The 19563-nt window shown below is 38.8% G+C and overlaps 1 protein-coding gene across 8 annotated transcripts in view; it reads left to right on the plus strand.

The window, feature by feature from the left end:
• The window catches only part of ENOX1 (ecto-NOX disulfide-thiol exchanger 1), a 394509-nt gene that overhangs the window by 63937 nt on the left and 311009 nt on the right, over window positions 1-19563 (plus strand). The window contains exon 1 of one of the 8 annotated variants that reach the window (XM_088139471.1): window positions 3371-3488. The exons of 6 other annotated variants lie outside the window; for them this stretch is intronic. The gene's annotated coding sequence lies outside the window, so the exon portion shown is untranslated. Of the gene's footprint in view, window positions 1-3370; window positions 3489-10854; window positions 10935-19563 lie in introns of those variants that run through there. One more of the 8 variants, XM_088139473.1, reaches the window with a different exon arrangement.

Consider the following 19563-nt stretch of genomic DNA (forward strand, 5'->3'; position numbering starts at 1 on the left):
GGAGGTCTACAATACCGCACAGATAAAAGTAACATAACCAGAACTGCATTACCAGAAACAATTTATAAAGGCAGCCTAGTTCCATAATCCTCACCAAAAGCTCACCAGAACAGGGTAGGTTTTCCTGCCTTGGGAAAGGGTTGAAGAAAATTGTTCCACAATGTTGGGGAGAACCACCAAGAAAGGACATCTCTAGTCCCTCACCTTTCACCAGATGTCCCTCTGGAGATGAACTCTTGAATCTGTGTTGGAGAGATGGTCCTGAGCCATGTAGCCTTCCCTTACACTAGGATGCTTGGAGATATAAGTCCTTGACTTATGACCATTTGTTTAATGACTGTCCGAAGTTATGGCGGTGCTGAAAAAAGTGACTTACAACTGGTCCTCACACTTACAACTGTTGCAGCATCTCAGTGGTCACGTGATCAAAATTTGGTCGCTTGGCAACCAGCATGTATTTAAGACAGTTGCAGCATCCTGGGATCACATGATCACCATTTGCAACCTTCCCAGCCTGTTTCCAACAAGCAAAATCAATGGGGGAAGCCAGATTTGCTTAACAACTATGCGATTTGCTTAACAACCATGTGATTCACTTAATGAATGTGTGATTTGCTTAACAACTGTGGCAACAAAGGTTGTAAAATTGGGCGCAACTCACTCAATGACCACATCACTTAGGAGGTTCCGGTCCCAATTGTGGTTGTAAGTTGAGGACTACCTGTAAAACAGTAATATTAACCGTAGGCTCTAGGAGTGTGTGTGTGTGTGTGTGTGGGTGTGTCTGTGGCTTGCCTACTGCTATCAAGGGCATTTGTAGCAGACGAGATCTCTCTAGTCCTTTGGTTAAATCTCTTCCCATTATGCTGTAGCCCTCTGGCTAATATTCTAGTAACTCATATATTCCAAAGATAACCTTATCTGTTCAAAACATTCCAGGTATGTAAAACACTATATAGTTATGCTGTACTGACTGATACTTATAGCTCCAAACACTCTAAGATAATTATTTGGTTTAAAGTAAAAATATGGGAAATATGAATTTATAAACATAAGTTGGAGCATGTGTAATATATATTTGGGGAAAGAAAAAGTGTTCCCCATTTTCCCACCATCAAATCTTCAGGTTGCTTCTTGGAATTCAGTTCCAATCAAACACACAGAGAGAAAACAGTTTTTACAGTAAAATAGGAATGGGCCACACAGCATTAAGTGTGTTATGAGTCATAAAAGAGGTAATGCCAAGCCTGTTATTTTAGTATTTTATTTATATATTTTATTCAGTTCATTAAAATATTTTAAAACTGATCCTGGCAGCCACTGGGAAGGTTTGCAAAAGGCACAGCCAAAAATATTCCCATCAAAAATGAATGGCAGCAATTCAGTGAGCCCCCAAATAAGTGAAGTACATTTTACATTGGCTGAAACAATACTACCAAGAAAATACAAAGCTTTTAGTCCTGTGGAAAAAACACTGAAATGATCCTCCCATCTTTTCATGCCATTCAAATGAGGAGTCTTAGGTTTAATGTGGTCCACAAATTTACTTTAAAATGTTGGTTTATAGCCTGACATTCAGCTGCCATTTCTTGGTTTAAACAAACAGTCAAGAATTGCTCAGTGCTATTCTAAGCAGTGAGGGTTGCAAAAATTTTAAGGGGACTTTTCATTGCTTTGCAACATGAATGTCAATTTATGCTATGGTTTACTCACATCTCAATAAAATGATGTCATAGAATTTGGAGTGCTGTGGAAACACTTCTGGGTCATGTTGGAGGCACAGGATGAATTAAGGGAGGACAGATATGGCCTAGCTGGGAATCTACAACACGGGGAACCCCATTCCCACAAGATCATTCTCAGACCCCAATGCCCACATTTGTGGGCAAAACGACACATTTTAGCAGTATGTTTTCCCTGCCTTTCTTTTTTTCAAACGAAGATGTGTTCCAAGCAGAAGAAAATGAGCTTCAAAATGTTAGACCCACTTTCCTGGTATTCTGATGGTTCCAAGAACTGCTTCTCTTGGAAGCCCAAGTTACAACTAAATCAGTAAATAACGCATGCTGAACGATGTACCGTTGGTATGTGATACCAGAGAAATTGTCTAGAATGTATAAAGGCACTTCAATCTGTGTTGGAAATGTGAACAACAAGAAGGGTCATTTTATCATGCTTGGTGGATGTGTGAAAAAGCTAGAAAATTTTGGATTGAGATACATACATTGATTCAGACGATTTTAAAGATTAATGTACAATTGAGATCAGAAGTCTTCCTCTTGGGACTGATGGATAAACAGTTGAAAAAAAATCATGGAACTTTGTTTTTGTATATGATAACCACAGCAAGATTATTGTATGCACAACGATGGAAAGATTTGGCAATACCTACAATGGAGGAATGGTTGGTGAAGATGACAGAACTTGCTGAGATGGCCAGATTGACTTGTTTGATTAGGGAAAAGACAATATCTACATTTATTGCTGACTGGAAAGCCTATATGCACTTTTTGTATAAAACAGAAAAAAATGAACTTACAATTCATGGTTTTGATGATTAGACAGGATAGATTATAGAAAGAAGAGAGAGATGCTGTAACCATAGAGTAAGAGGTAAATTTATAATTGTACTTATACTGATGTAAAGAAGATCAGAAGCCACTTCTTTGTATTTTTTTCCCTTTCTTTTCTATTTTTCCCTCCCTCCCTCCCTCCCTCCCTCCCTCCCTCCCTCCCTCCCTCTTTCTTTCTTTCTTTCTTTCTTTCTTTCTTTCTTTCTTTCTTTCTTTCTTTCTTTCTTTCTTTCTTTCTTTCTTTCTTTCTGCTTTCTCTTTGATTTCTTTCTCTTTTCTTTTTTTCTCCCTTCCTCTATATTCGTTTGTATTAGTTTTTATCTTTGTTTTTAAAACTTTTGATAAAATTTTATTAATTTAAATTTTAAAATTTATAAAATAAATAAACCATGCTGCCACATGGGTAATAAAAATTGTCTGCCTCTGTGTTATCTCTGTAATAAACTTAGACTTTTGGATTATCATCCATTGTTTTGTACAAAGAGGAGGAGTGTCTGAAACAATGACTTCTCCTTCCTTTATTCTTTCCCCCTTTCCGCTGGATCAGATTTTTAAAAGCCACACTTCTGGGGTCCATCTGTAGACCTTGACTGAGGCCAATCAGCCTTAATGAGTCTTCTTGCCTTGAGCATCACAAAAGAAAGATTTTCCGCTGTTTTGTGCTGAGCTGAGCTGAGCTGAGCTGTGCTGAAGTTGCCGCTTCTGGACAGCACTAGTTTGTCATCATGGGAAATGAGTGGGAAGGAGGCATCAGAGAACAACATTTTATTTTGCCATTGTCAGCTGTTCTGTGTGGTCGGCTGCAGTGCAGTGCATCATGGCTGAAGTAACTGGGTTTCTTGTTGGCTTCCTGTACTTTTTCTGTGAAAACAGTCGGTGGAAGAGAGAAGGAAGGAATGACACGTGGCAGAGAAGGTGGGTGAGGAACACGGAACCTTCTTTGGAGACTATGTCTGAAGCTGTTGGCTTATAGACCAGAAAGTAGACTTTACATTGACCCATTGCTTTGGATGAATGTGTGAATATTGGGGGGAAAAAGATGCAAATAGATTTTGTTATAGAAATGGATGGATGGCAGTCCTCAGATCTAAGTTCTTATCAACCTTTTAGAGACGTCATGGCTTTGATGACTATTTCAGCTATCTATGTTTTAACTGATTTTTAAAAACTGGCTTCTGGAGGTGGGTGGGTGGATGGGTGTGGGGGAGAGCTACCCCCATTTGAAACATACTGGCCCTCTGCCCACAATGGTCTTAGCCAGCCCCAAACCCATTTTAGGTCCTTATGGGTAGCTCTGACAGCAGTAGGGTTTGGAAGGCTGGCTGATGGACCCCCTGAGTCTTTTCCATGTTCCCATAACACATTAACCCCACTATTGTTTTTCCTAGTTTTTCATTTTTTGTCTCCTAGGCTAAGCACCAGCAGTGTTGTGTGTCTGTTGTCTTGACAGAACGTGAGTGTAGGGCTTTTCTCATAAAGCCATGTCAAAATCATTTTGGTATGAGCAGATGAATAAGTTCATTTGCTTTCACTATTAAGTTCTGTTTCTTGTGATTAAACTGGCTTTGAAAGGAACAGAAAGGGTTAGTGCTCTGTGAAGCATAGAAAAGCTAGAGGTCTCTCAAAAAGAGGGCGCTACACTGTATAAAAAAATGCACAGAGAAATCAAATGATGAACCAATCCTTGGCAGTTATTTTATGGTTTTTCATAAAGCAATGCATTAGATTAATTTCCCTTCCATCCCTCATAGGCGACCAAATTGAGAAAGGTTTATTTATTAAAGGTCAGTTATCTTGGAGAAAATTAAAAACACAGAAAATTTAATAAAATAACATTATTTGACAGATTGAATAATCTGTTTCAATTTCAAGGAAAAGAAGAAGGAGAAATTGTGGTTGCTTGCCAAATCTTTCTAATCAGACTTAGGCCGAATTGTATGCAGCAAATGGAAAATAAATTAGAGGTTATGATTGCTTGGAGATATATCGCTGATATTTTTCCCCTTCCTTTTTCAGTCCCAAGATGTCACATGACATGGATTAAAGTGTGTTCCTATACCCATGTTTGCTCACACTAAAATGGGGGCAGAAGGAATTTGCAGGGAAAAACAAGCAAACAGATGTGTCTCCCGTTTACTCCTCCACAGATTGCCTTCTCCCATATTTCTCCCCAGCCTTGCTTCAAAATCAGGAATGAAAGGAAATAGGGGTTGGATGAGTGGTAGAGAAGAAATTGAATCTCTGGAGAAAGCTATTCTTTCATTTTACCAGCTAATTCCCAGCAAATGTCTCCTTAATCTAGCATCAGCTTTATCAGGTGAATATGAATTTGGGAGGCCATGTTTCTGGATTTCTTCTCTTGATTCCTTTTCCCCCCCCTCTCCAGATGAAAAATAAACTCCACTAGTAAAAACATCTTTCCTTTTCCCTTTTTAAAACTCTGTTTAGCAAAGTTCTAGAGACCCCCCCCCAATTATCAGTGGAAATTCTTTAAGAACTGAAAGGCCACCTTCGCTTTTCCTATCCTCTCCCATGCAGAAGAATGTTTGACCTGGGAAAGAGGTTGTGAAAATCCGGTAAATAATATTTTAAGGAAGTTCTCAGGGCATGGAAAACTTATACATTGATGTTATGCAGGTGTTTAGTACTTGTTATTTTCACTGAAGCATTCATCATAATCCCAGGGGATTATGGGGATCCTCCCAGGGAAGGATCTAAAAGTAGCATCACTTTATGTCCTGACCCAACTCAGTGACTTTGGGAATAGGAAATACAATCACATTCTCTCCTCTTCCTTGGCCCATCTCATCCCCAATCCGTCCTAACTCTCTCTCTCTTCTATTTTGATATATTTAAAATGTTGGAAAACAAACCTTCTATCAAATGTCTCCATTGCAGTTTCTTTAAGAATTTTTTGTATATTTTATTTATGCTGCTATAGCCTACAGCCTATATCACACCCTGGGGGGGCTATCACAGTGGCAAACAATCAGACAAACAAAAAATCTGCGATATCAAATATGATCTGAGAAATCCACATCCATGAACAACAAGACCGTAATAAGAGAAACAGCTGTTAATAAGCTTAAATACAATACAAAAAAAAAAGAATCTAAAAATAAGTCTAGCATTCTAAAAGAGCCTGGTTTTCTTTAACCAGAGCAGTAGTTAAATGAATAACTCACTTTAAATCAAGGTTGTTTATTGATTAAAGTTACCAGATCTAAGCTGCAGTTATCCAGATGACATGAGATGGCAGTAAAGAGTTAGAGGCTTTTATATTTCTCTGTTGCCATCTAGTGTTCATACAGATGTTTGCATGTCAGATCTGGTAATTTTCAGCCAGATAGAAAGTAATGGTAATTGCATCCAATCTGCAAACTGAATTTCAACATGCCTGTTAGGATTCTTTTCATAACTTCCTGCACGGATCTTCCATTCTTGGTGTTACTCTTTTTAAGGCTTCCTTATCCTCCTCCTTTAAGCACACTTTACTCAATATAAAAGATTTCATCTCTTCTTTACCACAGTTCTGTCCTGGTTCTCCTTCAGCCTTGGTGAGTGACACATTTATAGATGTGCCTGTCAAAGCCAGATTGGTAACTTGGTGGCTTCAGACTGTGAAGGCTTCAGACAGGGAAGGCTCCCTGGAATCGGTGGCTCTTAATTTGCCCTGGGGTAAATCATTTTGCATGGCTGAGCTTCAGCTCCACTGTAGAAATTTCGGAAATTGTTGCTGATTGACTCTTGCCATTATTGTCTTGGACAATTGGCTGGCTTGAAAAAAGATCATGTTGGGTCCTTCATCTCAGAGTACGCATGGATGGTTTTGTTTCTCGGCCCTCCTCTTTTTCAAATGCAGTTTTTCTCCCCTTGCCATGAAGGAGCATAATGACAACCCTGTTCCAGTGAGGATAGTCTGGAAAATTCAACCCTAGCTCCTGGGCTACCACTTCAAATTTCCCTGTATTATCTTTCCCTGGAGATAGAAGGGTTTGCATCAGTTCTGTGAGCCATTTTTGAAGCTGATTGGTGCAGTGGGCTCACGACTGGAGGTTATGTAGCAAGACATCTGCCATATGCTTTTGAATGAATTTTGACAAAAGAGGTTGGTCCCCAACCTTGTCCTCTTGCCCTACTTTTTTCTGCTGAGGGAGGCATTGATTTTGGATTTTGGTGTCAGAATGAAGACTAGATTTCATCCCAGGGGAGGATCCAAAAGAAAGTGTCATTCAGGGTGTCATACCAATAACCCTTTCTGGTTTGACCCTTTAGGATGTGTATAGGAAAGCCTGGATGTTTTGCTTCTGGGAGAAATCCAGAATGTTTGTTGGAATCATTTGTACTATGCGACACCACCAAGTTTTGGCTTACGTCATTATCTTATTTAGCTCAGGTCTCATACTTTAGCTGCCCCATCCCAGCAGATGCCAGGTAGAAACATGTATATTTGTAAGCAGCCTTGCTAATGCCTCTTTCTTCGTGATTAAGAGGAAATAGCTAGATTCTTGGCATTAGCTCTTTGCGCTTCATAGTTTTACTCCTGCTTTATCAGGAATAAATATCTTTGTGCTGTTACCCGAAGTAGTTTCTTTGCACTACTGACATGATCCTAAGTTCTTCAAAATGCTTCCAGCTGCATGTCAATTTCAGCCCAAGACTCTTGCCTATAAAGAGTCAAGCGGCTACATACAACACACTTAGTTTTTCTGATTATATATCATGGACAGTTCTTGTGACTTTTCTTTCTTTTTTCAGCCTGATAGTTTGGGCTTCATCTGACTGTTGAAATTTGCAGGCTAAATCTTTTCAAAGTTGCCCTTGCTGTCAGAGACCTATTTTTTCTGACACATGCAACAGGGCCTTATTCAAAATTGCTTCTCATAAATTGAGCACACTGTTTAGCCCTATTTTCTCAGTATTTAGGAAATCTGCCAAGTAGCATCTCATTTGCCAGATTATATGATACTAGTACAGGGCATTTTTGGTTAATTTTTTAAGCCTGTATGTTTAACTTTTTACATTTGGTTTTGGGTTGTTTTTTATTTTTTATTTTTATTTTTTAGCACCTTGCAAACTTACCAAAGTACAAAAGTAGACTGTAAATCAAATGAAATCCATCTACCAAGAAATAAAAATCAATGTTGTCTCGTCTCTGCTTCTCTCCCTGGAATATGTGAGGTCATCTTTCTGGGTTTGGACAATGGGAATTTTTGCTCCACTCAGCAAAAGGTTTAGAAAAAAGAGGGGTGGGGGGCAGAATACAAATTTAGCAAATAATGAATGCTGGGTAATCATTACCTTAAAAAAAAACCCTAGAAGATAAGATAGTGAGAAGGAGCAAATCGTACCAATAATTCCCAAGCATCTTATTAAGAGGACCGATCAAGACACTTCTCTAGAAGCTAGGTCCTGCTCAATATACGAACCAGTTCTCTGTGGACTTCACTGGGTTTCAGTGCTTCACAAAGCAGTTTCTGTACTCTGAATCACTGTAGATTAGAATAACATGCCAGGCTAGTGAATCTTAATTGTGTTTTCCATTTCTCTCTGTATGAACATGTGTTTGCTTGTATATGAGACAGTGTGTGTGTGTTTCCCACTGAAATATTGTAGTAAAATTTTTCTGTAGCAAAGATCAAGGGATTTTAGGTGAGAGTTGTAAGTTGACACTTATGTGCAATATCATTGTACTAACAGGGCAATAAAAATAAGATTATAGTCCCAAATGACAGTTGAAATGTGATAGCTGCATCATGTTTATCAATCTCCAGAAAGAGTAAGCCTGTTGTTGAAATTGTCCTGTATGTCAAGAAAATGTTAGAGGTTGTTGATAGTCAGCAACACAGAGTTTGTTTGCTGAAGTATGGCCCAAATTGAGGACAAATTGGCAGCATATGGATGCAGTTGATTAAATAAAGAGCTTGTTATTCAGTGGCCCGTGTCCATTCTCTTGCTTTGCTACATGTCTGCTACAATTAGTAGTCAAGTTTTTCTGTCAACTTTTGGCTCCATTTGTTTGTCAGCAAATGTCTCTATGGGCTTAACTGGATCAGTGAAGGAGGTGTAGTATGTCATGGGAGCACAAGAAAGTGGCCAGTTGTCCTAGTCAGTTAACTCCAGTTTCACTCAGGCTGCTGTGTTGTGGAAAGGCCAAAACCAAAACCCGACTTTGCCTACTTAGTCCTAAAAGAAAAAGTGCTGGGGGCAGAGAGAGGGGGCTGAAAAGACAAGGTGCTCCATGACACAGCTTGCCGTCAACTCTTAGCAGCATGGAGCTCACCTTCCAAACACTTGTTGACTAATGCAGTCAAGCCACACCTACCGTATACTGCTGAGCCATTGGGAAAACCATTTATTTGCATATATAAGAGCTTGCTCAAATGTTCAGTGAGTGTTGCTATATTTGGAAGATTTAGCCATGACATTTCTGCCTCTGCGTCTTCAGTGGATGGAGGTCTGAGGCATTTCACCCAAGCGGTCAGCTCAGACATAGCTCTGGTTGCAGAGACTGTGCAACCATAGACATCCCAGTTGAGTAACACTGAGCTTGGGAAAAGCCCCTTCATTATCTTTGCAGTTGTACATGGTGCTGATTGGCTGGACAGTTGTGAGGAAATAAGATTTCTGTAAGGCATATTTATGGGGCTGCCTATCTTGCAAATGTGACTTTGGGTGCCCAACAGCACATTAAAAACAATACAGGTAGTCCTCATTTAGCGACCACATTTGGGACCGGCAACTTGATCATTAAGCGAAGTGGTCGCTAAGTGAAACCACATCTGTGCTAATGATCTGACTTCAGCTTTCCTTTGCTTTACCAAACTGTGCAGGTCGTAAATGTGAGGATTGGTTGCAAAGTTATTTTTTCATCACTGTCATAACTGCAAATGGTTGCTAAACAAGGCAGTCTTTAAATGAGGACTACCTGTAATAAACAATGTTAACAAGGAGTAAAAAAGACTTCAATAGTTGCAGAGGGTAAACCAAACAGTACAATTAACAAAAACCTCTTGACGGGCCCTCTAACCTAGTATTTCTCAACCTAGGCAATGTTAAGATGTATGGACTTCAACTCCCAGAATTCCCCAGCCAGCATGCTGGCTGGGGAATTCTGGAAGTTGAAGTCCATACATCTTAACATTGTTAAGGTTGAGAAACCCTGATCTAACCTTCTGCCTCTGGAACACATCTGGGTCTGCAATGCTTTACGCAAGACTGGCAGGGTCAATCTAATTTTGGGGATATGGTGTTTCAGAGGCCAGACAGACAACATTAATGCAGCAAAAGATGTGAGTCACCTAAAAGAAAAACAAGTGAGGTGGATAAATCACTTAGAGCAGAAAAGAAGATTATCTTATACAGGATTTCAGGATAAGACCTGGAGATCGTCCCCCTTAGGATGTGGGCAGCATCTGGACAGGGTTCTTGGAATAAGGTGCAAAATGTCTTTGGAAGAAAAACCAACTTGATCCAGAAGCAGATGAAAACTCAGCAGACTTGACCGTATATGATTCTAATTGTTACTTATCTTCTGCTTTTGCGTACGGTTGGGTTGTACATGGTATAACATTGCAAACAGTGAGGTTTGATTGGTTTGATTCTAAGAATATTTTTTGGTTGCTGGAAAGAATATTATGGTCTGTATTAAAACTGTTGATACAAAGAAGGAAGAATAAGCCAGAATTGCCTTGAAAGCATTTATTTGGTATCTTAATTGGATGCCCAGCAGTAATGGGAAGACTTCAGCATTCAGTCACCACTTAAGTGCTTCAAGCTTAGGCTATTTTCATTTATTGTTATTGTAACTTTAGAAACCATTTGCAGAATGCATTTATTTCTATTCCCTAGATTGTAAAATGGAAGGGCACATCAAGCCTTCTTTTCTACATACCCTTTGGTTTCCTCCCACAAAATTAAATTTAAAAAATTCATAAGAAAATTAAGGGGGGAAATAGTGCATCAATCTTTGCATCCTTTTCTTGTGTTTCTTAGGAAGATATATTTAGCATTAATTTTTTTTTTCTGGTTTAAAGTGGGAGAATTGAGGAAGAAAGCCAGGAGAGGCATCTTTAGTATGTTAATGCACAGATGGTTTTTTTGTTATTTCCATGCAGAAAAGTATATCAAATGTCTGCGGCATTCAACAATAGGAAAAACTGTCAAGTTCCTTACTATGTATGAAATAGAAAAGATAAAATGTCGAACTCAATTTTTTTTTTATTAAAAGTATTTATACCCTGCTTTCAGCCCAAAGGCAGAGCTGTAATCAAAAAGAGAAATAACATTGGAAGCAGTTTCAAAACAAGAAGCCAGTTGATAATGAAAAACGGAAGGCGCAGAATGAAGGGCCAGTGAAAGGTGAGAGAATGTACGCTGCTTGTCTAAAACTGAGCGAAGCTGGGGGGTCCTTCCTTAATGTTCCTGCAGAAGAGATTCTGCACTCACGAGGTTGCCATAGAGAAAGTGCTAAGCCAGATGTGAAATACGTGGCATTTAAGAATGGATAATGATGGATTTTACCACTGTGTTATTTTGAACTACTGATTCAGAAGTAATAAACTGTGCTGAAAAACCAATGAAGTCAGGAGCAAAGTACTTAAAGTCAGTGGAATGAAAGCAAAGACGGGTGATACAACTGGTTTATAGGCCCCTAGGTTGCTGTCCACAGTCTGCTGAAGAAAACCACACGTGGTGTAGTTTTTGCCGAACTAAATTGAAACATTAACTTGGACATCACGGCAATAGCAAAACAATAAAGTAAAATAAACCCTACAGTACCAAGGCGGCTTCTTATGTCCTGGAGATTTTACCATCTCATTCAGCCATGGTTAATATCATGAACCAGGTTATGCTAAGACCTACTAGCTTTAACTGTGGTTTGTTTATGGTGACCATATTTTCTTGGAAAAAATAAGGACAAACTTCAAAAAGGGGCAAATCTGAAAGAGGTTCATAAGGATAATTTTTTTTAATTATTTATGTTTATAACCTTGCTTTACAAAGGAAAATTTAAGAGCGTGACCAAGAAAAAATTACAAAAATGCGTATTCTAATACTGTTTCTAGAAAATCAAACAGTATATGTAAATTTATTTTAAAAAGACCGTTTAATTTCCAAATTTTTCACATGAATGTGAAAGACTGGCCATTAATTGGTACCATTTGTACCACAGAAGTTAAATGACCAAAATAAAGGACAAAAGTGAATTTTAGAAAAATAAATAAATCTAAAGGACGGCTTTCTGAAATAGAGGACTGTCTTTTATAACAAGGACATGTGTTTATAATAAAGGATGTATGGTTACTGTAGATATGTTGTGTAGACATTGTTAGGTAGGCACATACATTGGGCTATGTGATGGAATGGAATTATGAAGGCCAGGCTCAGGGAGAAAAACATTTTCTTAGCTCGCCAGAGGAACGTGGGAGATACAAGAGGATGAGACTGGCACCTCCCTGAGGAATTCACAGTGTTGTGGCTGGCTGGCTTGGGAGCTGGGGTTTCAGCCTGGGAAGATTCTTGCTAGAGGTTGTAGCTAATAAACATAGCTGAACTGAATTTACATGGTCTCTTGGAGTTCCTTGGGCTAGGCCTGACAGGCTAAGACATAAAGGGTGCTTCACAGACCGCAGTGGCTGGGCTGACACATCATATGAGGCCTAAATGAACCAAACCACATTATGGTTTAGGGCACTGTGAATCCAATTCATGTTTCCAAATGGCCTGTGGCTGGTTTGGGGAATGTTTGTCTAGTTGCTAGAATTCTTGGAACATTTTTTACTTTCCCTTGTTGTTCTTTGTGCTTTCCACCCAACCATTTCAGCTTGATTAGGAATACATGAGCTGCTAGGTCAGAGCCTACATGCTTGTTCACGTTTATGGTTGGAATTTCATGGGAGTGCTGGTGGACATATGGAGTATGTGGTGCTCATTGCCTTTGAACCCAGTCTCAGCATCCAGCTCTCAGCAGAAACGCTACTCGTAAACCTGATGTTGGGTGCTGCGGAGAAGATTTTTGCGTCTTTGGTTTGCAGTTGTAGCATGGAGAGAGAACATGCAAAGTTAGTAACTTGTTTAAGCAGATAAGATGCTGCTTTGATGCAAAAGCAGCCATGGGCTAGAATGTAATGCAGATCAGATCTTTGGAAGGTTCATTCCTGAGCCTGTCTCTCTTACTGCCATTTTAGATCAAGCTATGGTTCTTGGAACCAGTCATCTTCATTTTTCTCTCTGCTATCTCTGTGGCTCCTATAAATTCTTCAGAACTTACTTTCACTCAGACTGCTCAAAGAGGTTTTCTCTGAAGCTGGCGTTTAGGGAGAAAAGATGCCCACAAACCTCAAGAGAAGATGGGCTGGTGAAAGCATGCAGATTAGTGATTCAACTAGGTGCACTGACAGAGCTCATGTTTTGCTGGAGAGTGCAATTTACACCTGCCGTATTCCCTTTTGATCATGTACCTTTCAGACATACACCCATGGTATATAGCGTAGATTGCATTTTATGTGAATGCTGCCTTTCTTATCCTTTCTGCTCTGAATGCCCTCTGATTAGAAGGCATCTGCGTTTGTGATTTATGAAAGCTTGGTTGTTGGGGGACATAGAAAATGTGCATTAGAAGAACTAAGAGGTATCTAGATTTCCTGAGCATTAGAATTCCACCACTAAGTTCCTCCTAGCCTACTCCTTTACCCACACACGGCTTCTGCTCTCCCTTCAGGAATTTGCAAATCTGGCTTCTTTCTTTATTAAATGCCTTGACTCCTGCTTCCCTGGAATCAAGGCATATTGTTTCCATGATTGCTGTCCTCCAGCTACAGACCTGCAGAGAACATATTTGCCTTCTACCTTTCTCCTCTAATGCTGCTAAGTCCATCATTTAGAAATGTGGGTGAAAGCCCAGTTCTTTATGTAGAAGAAACACAAATTGGTAAGTTCCAATCAGTCAGTAGGGAAATATCACATTTCGGTAAAGGGAAATACAGGTGAAAAATTAATAGCGAAGCTGTATATTAACCTTGTTTTTTTTAAAGATATAGATATGTTAAATATAGCACAGGTGAGTGAGCCAAATGTTAATTGAAAAAGAATAACCAAACTGAGAAAGACGTGCTGTGTGCCTTTTGCTGAAGAATTTAATTCCACCCACGTTTAGATTTCCAAGAGGCACGAGGCCCAGTTTGGAAAAAGCTGGTTAGGAGAGAACAGTGCAGAATTGGGGGAAATTAGATGTAAAAATGAATTGGTCTAGAGAAGGATACTTACAAACTGGGTGTATTAAGAAAGAAAATACTAAGATGCTCAGGAATGAATCCCATCAATCTGCAGTATGTGTAGAAGACTGGTGGTGTGCCCTATATGTGACTGGTGAGCCAAACTGAACATAGTAGATGAATGTTTCTTTCAGATGCCACCCTGGTTTACACATTAAGGAGTGGTTGGAATGGTAATGTAGCTTAGAGAGAACAGTTTTGTAGGTGCCCTGGTTTGGATGTTTGAGGACATCAGGTCTGTTGAGGGTCATGATATTCAAAGTCAATCTGTTGTTGGAGAAGTAATGCCTAAAGACGTGGGAAGGTAGAGGCTAGGGAATTGAGCACTGGCAACTTACACCAGCAAAGTCTTTGTAAAGAGAGTTCAAACATCTCTTGAAAATGCAGCATGGGGACAATATTTTACTAGAAGCCTCTTCTAGAAAATAAGCACATTTCCCTGTTCTAGGACATTTTGTGATCTACAGCTCAGTTATTTCTGTATTTTGTATTTTAAATATAACAGTTGGGCTTGTTTTTACTTCTGGATAACCAGTTTTTAATGTTCTTGTATTTAAAAAAATACACTTTCACAGAATGAACATCTAAAGATTGGGGAATCCTTGATTAAAGAACACTTGCCCAACAGCCAAACACTTTTTCAGAATAAACTCGATGATGCTGCCAATGTAATTTCTGTTCTTGCCAGTTACATGTCAAGTAATCATAAAATATAAAAAGAGATCTGTCTCACCATAGCTTACCTTATATTTCTGTTGTCATCTTATCTTTCCATTTATCTTTAAATTTAAGCCATAATCAGATATACCGAAGGTTAGAAAATTTGTCACGGCTTGATAGGTTCATTCAAAATTATTATTTAGTCTATCAGTTTTTCCTTTTTTTCCCTTTTCATTTATTCTTAGATCTAGTAGGATTCAGTGAAGGAATCTTCATTCACGGCTGTTCTTGAAAGAGTTATTTGAAATAACTAGTACTAGCACCCCCATTTTGAGGTCCTTTGACTCTAGGGCAGAACAGAGCTTGTCTATGAAAAAAGTTTCTGGAATGACAGACCTTGAAAGCAGTGGATTTCCTAATGCGTATGTTTTTCTTTTCTTCCAATAATCCCTTCTCTGCAGTGTATTCTCATTGAACAGGTCAAAGTGGTGGAATGACAGGAATGGCTGTCCCTTCTACTTTGGCCCTCACCATCAATGAGCCTAAAGACATTATTCTGAGCAGCCCAAGCTTGTTTGTACTTTTCTTGACAGTCATTGGCATTTAAGAACTATGAAGCTTAAACCAATTATGAATAGCTGGCACTGCAGAAATCTTGATCAATACATTTACAACACAAGGTCAATTTTTCTTGTAATAGTATTTCATGAAGGGACACGACAACAGCAGGACGTTTTCCTATACTGTTGTTTTATATATGGTTTTTATATGGTTGCTTCATATATATGTTTGTGTTTGTGTATGTCTGAATATAGAGAGAGTCTCCGGGTGTATAGTTTTGCTATCCTATTTTGCAATCCTTTGCATTTAAAAGATTTATATTCACTAGCAAGCCTGTTCTGTCTGTCCCTTCCTTCTCTTTCAAAAAGAGTGCAGATTAGTAGAGCAAATCTTATGCAGCGGCGAGAGCTGCATCTGTATTTCATGAGATGGAAATCAATTGCACAGATATTCAGCAATTAACATTATTTTCCTTTGTGCGAATGTGGCAGCTGCCAGATTATAATTGGAGAATATATGACATGAATGCAACAGGAGTCGTGCAGTGCTGGGAAGAACAGGATTTGACATCTGACACCTCTGGAGGGCACCAAGTTGGAAAATGTGCTTTTAGATAATACAAACATGAGAATTGCCTCATTAGACAAAAGCTAGGTTTAGTCTTCCCTCTGCAATGGCAGATATTCCATATGGGAAGCTTACAAGCTAGGTACAAGATTGGTGATTCCAATGTAAAAATTAATTGCCTCCAGTCTGTGATGATTAAGAATTACACTATATATATCTACAGTATGCCATTCTCTGCAATGCCTTGACAGACCTCAGAATCTTTCCAAAGGTTTTCTGAGCATTTTGATCACGTGACTGTGGGGGCGCTGCATCAGCCATAACTTCAGATGCCAGTCATAAGTTCCTTTGTTCAGTGTCATTGTAACTTCAAACGGTCACTGAATGAATGGTCATAAGTCGAGGACTATCTGTACTACTTTTATTTTAAGGTTACTAACAGAATCTTGCAAGTCTGAAAGCGGTACCCCCTCCCCATCTTTACGTTCCAGAGAACTAGGGAAGGTAAATTCTGAGATGCTTTCTCAAATTACATTTCTGGTTTGGACTCCAATTTCATTTATCAGACCATTGTCTAGGCTGCAGCTCTTCTTCCTGTCTCTCAAGGTTATTCTCATGGTGAGTTATTCTCACTAGCTTGAGGTTAAACCAAGTTATGTTGGCAAACCATTAATAAATCTGTTCTTTTAAAATATAATAGTCATCTGGACTAGTGAAGAGAGCTACATTTAAAGTTTGCAGTTTACATACCATGACAGTGCTGTCCAAGGTGCTAAATTTTCGTAGACTTTCTTAAAGAACTTTCCTTTTTTGCCCCTCTGTAAAGTGGAGAAGGAATATCCAGAAGTAAGCTGTTCCACCCCACTTTTTTCTCTGGATTATTTTTACAGCTTGTTAACAGGTGCAAATGACTGATCAATAAACTAATTGAATCAGACTGAGGAAGCTGTTCCACAGAAGGTGGACCATCACTAAGAAGGCTTGCCCCCAGAGTCCCTCTGTGTGGCATTCACTTAGAGGATGGGCTCTTGGGAAGTCTCCTCTTTCCAATCTCCCCAGGCAGATCAGAACCGATTGAATGAATGGCTTCAGCCATCCTGCCCCATCAAGATCTGTTTGATGCATTAATTCCCTTAACTAATTGTTCTCTAAATTCTTCCTTAAATATAATTCAGAGTTCCTCCTGTAATGTTTCTGCATATATGTACTGCAAAGGATAAGAAATAGAGCTTGCTGGCAACAATCTTATATCTCAAATATTTCTTTTACTTTGGCTTTGTATCATATAATTAAATATAGAGTGCTTGATTACTTTGTAGTATAATAGAAATACTTCTATTAATATAATAGAAATGTTGAGGCATTACTTGCTAAATATATTTTGCTAAGAAACTTTTATTCTATCTGATGGAATCTCTTACAAATCCCTATTAAAATGGATTTTTTTTTCATTTCTTAAACATGCTCATACTTCCATTGCATACAGCCCTACAATTATTTTTATTATTTATTCCAGCCATCTGGTTTATACGTCATCCTTTCTAGTCCACAACAAATTTATGTTCTGGCTGCTGTTGAATGAAATATTCCATGTAATATTTCATTACTCCACCACCAGCTGTGCAGCTTGATCTACAAGGCAGCTGAGCATTTGATTTAAGCTGATTCCTGTCTCTCAGAACCCAGTGGAGTTAGAGAATCTTATGATTGAAGCGGCATATAATTCCTAGTAATAAAAGAAAGAAAACAAATTTGCATTAATGCAAATTCTTCAGTTCCCTAATGTGTGAGATGCTAAGGAAAGATCAGTCAGGATCTATCCCTGATGATTACAGATTTAAGAAGCATTCCTTTGCCCCCATTAGCATAAATGTTAATAGCTATGCATCTATGTTGCATTCTTAGGAAATGGTCATGCCATCTGAATGTGATAGATGTCCAAAAAATCATCTATGGAAATAGCAGATAAGATTATTGGACCTAGTGTATACATGATGATGTTGATGGTGGAGTCTTCATGTTCGAACACATAAACAAAATAAAATAATAAGCTGGTCTTGATTCTTTTTCAGTAGCATATCAATTTTCTTGAATTAAAAAAATGTAGAGAACATTTAATGTTGTGATCCATTCATGCACAATCCAAAGATAGGAATTAGCTGTTATTTCAATTGCTTGCCTGGAGGAGGAGGAGGAGGAGGAGGAGGGGAAACCACATTAGGACAAATTTAGCCCTTTCTCATTCCTCAGTAGCAGTTATCCCTAGGGAAAAATCTCAAGTTGATTCCAGTGGGAGCTTTCCTCCTAAGGACAATTGCTATGGTTGTCTGGAATGGAAGGATTCTATTCACATGAAGCCAAGGTTGCTGGAGTAGTATATCTGAGATAAGTAGAGATGTGTGGGGGCAGATCATAAAGGATGTAATAGCAGCAATCTCTCCTAGTGGGGCTTTCTATAGTGATGGAAAAGAAGGGGCATCATCAGGAAGGGGGAATGATCCCATAAAACAATGGGCCATGTCATCTTCTTTGGTCATTGGATAAAATGCAGGCAGCAGGATCTGTGCATAAAAGTTGCTGTCTCATATTAGAAGCTCTGAGTTAAGCCAAGAAAATTGAAGTGTTGGTTTTAGAAGAAAACTTATATACAGTGACAATAATCAAAGGCTGGTAGATATCAAAAACCAGCAGAATATGGTAATTTCTGGATCCCAACTCTGTATAAGAAGGATAAGGAAAGGGGAAAGATGTGATGTGGGGTGCTCCTGAATCTGTACGACAAAAAGGACATAGTATCAGACGAACTAAAATTCAACAATGCAGAAGTTTCTGTTCAAAATTGCTAAGGGTGATTGTCTTCCCTTGAATGTTTAGGGTAAACTTGTGACTAAGAATGAAATCACGGAGCATCAGAAATAGGACATGTTGTAGTATTAGCTAGCTTCAATTATCATTTTGTAGACTAGTTAAGTGTATAATTTGATCAGTCTAATAGAAAAAAAATCTTGATACTGGAATTTTGTTCTGGAACAATTGACCAGAAACCAACCAGAAAGGAGTTGGCACTGGACTTAATTCTAAGTCTAGGATCCAGTACAATGTGAATTCTATCCAGTTGGACTGTGGAACTGATTGTGGAACTGAAACAATCTTGATTGCTCTGATAAATAATTGGGAAATTGAAGAAGGAAAAGATCCCTGGGAGGCTCTCCTGGACTTCTCAGTAGTTTTACCCATTTAATCATTGGATTTCAGGTGTGTTATAGGATCTTCACGCTAGCTGAAAGAATGGTTCAGAGAAGTGGAGTTGGGATACCTTGGCACTGCCCTCTGACCCCTGGCCTTTGATCTTGTTAGGTATAGCAAAGTTCTGTTTTGTATTCCTCTTGTTTAATATCTCTACAAAACTGCTGGAGAAATCTTCTGAGATATAGTTCTGTCTCTGTTCTATATCTTCTAATTCCAAGACTGCAGTTATGACACTAGACTACTGTAACGTAATCTACACTGGCTGCTTGTCAAGGGAGCTCAGAAACTTTACTAAATGCAGAACCAGGCTGTTAAATCAGCTAAAACTGCCTACAGGTTCATTTATGGATCCAATTCAGAGCCTTAAGTGGGTTGTTCCAGGTTGTAGAAGCACCATCAACTTCTTTATGAACCAAACAGTATGTTAAAAATATTAATAATGTTGGCAGACAATTGAGATAAGGCCCACCATGTGGCCATTTTCCAATTTGAGAATGGTACTAAAATTAGGGAGTGAGAAAATATAATTCAGCATTTAGCATTCCAGTGGTATGGAATCATTTTTACTACCTATCTAAAGTATTGGTAAGAAAGGAATTATTTTATCTCTCTTGAGTAGGAATTCTAGAATTGGGATACTGATGTTGAAAAACGTTTATCCTGAGTACCTACTATTC

This window comes from Python bivittatus, unplaced genomic scaffold, assembly GCF_059951505.1.
Source record: "Python bivittatus isolate LINGU-HERP-01145 unplaced genomic scaffold, Pbiv_v1 ctg000210_np1212, whole genome shotgun sequence".
Taxonomy (NCBI): Eukaryota; Metazoa; Chordata; class Lepidosauria; order Squamata; family Pythonidae; genus Python; species Python bivittatus.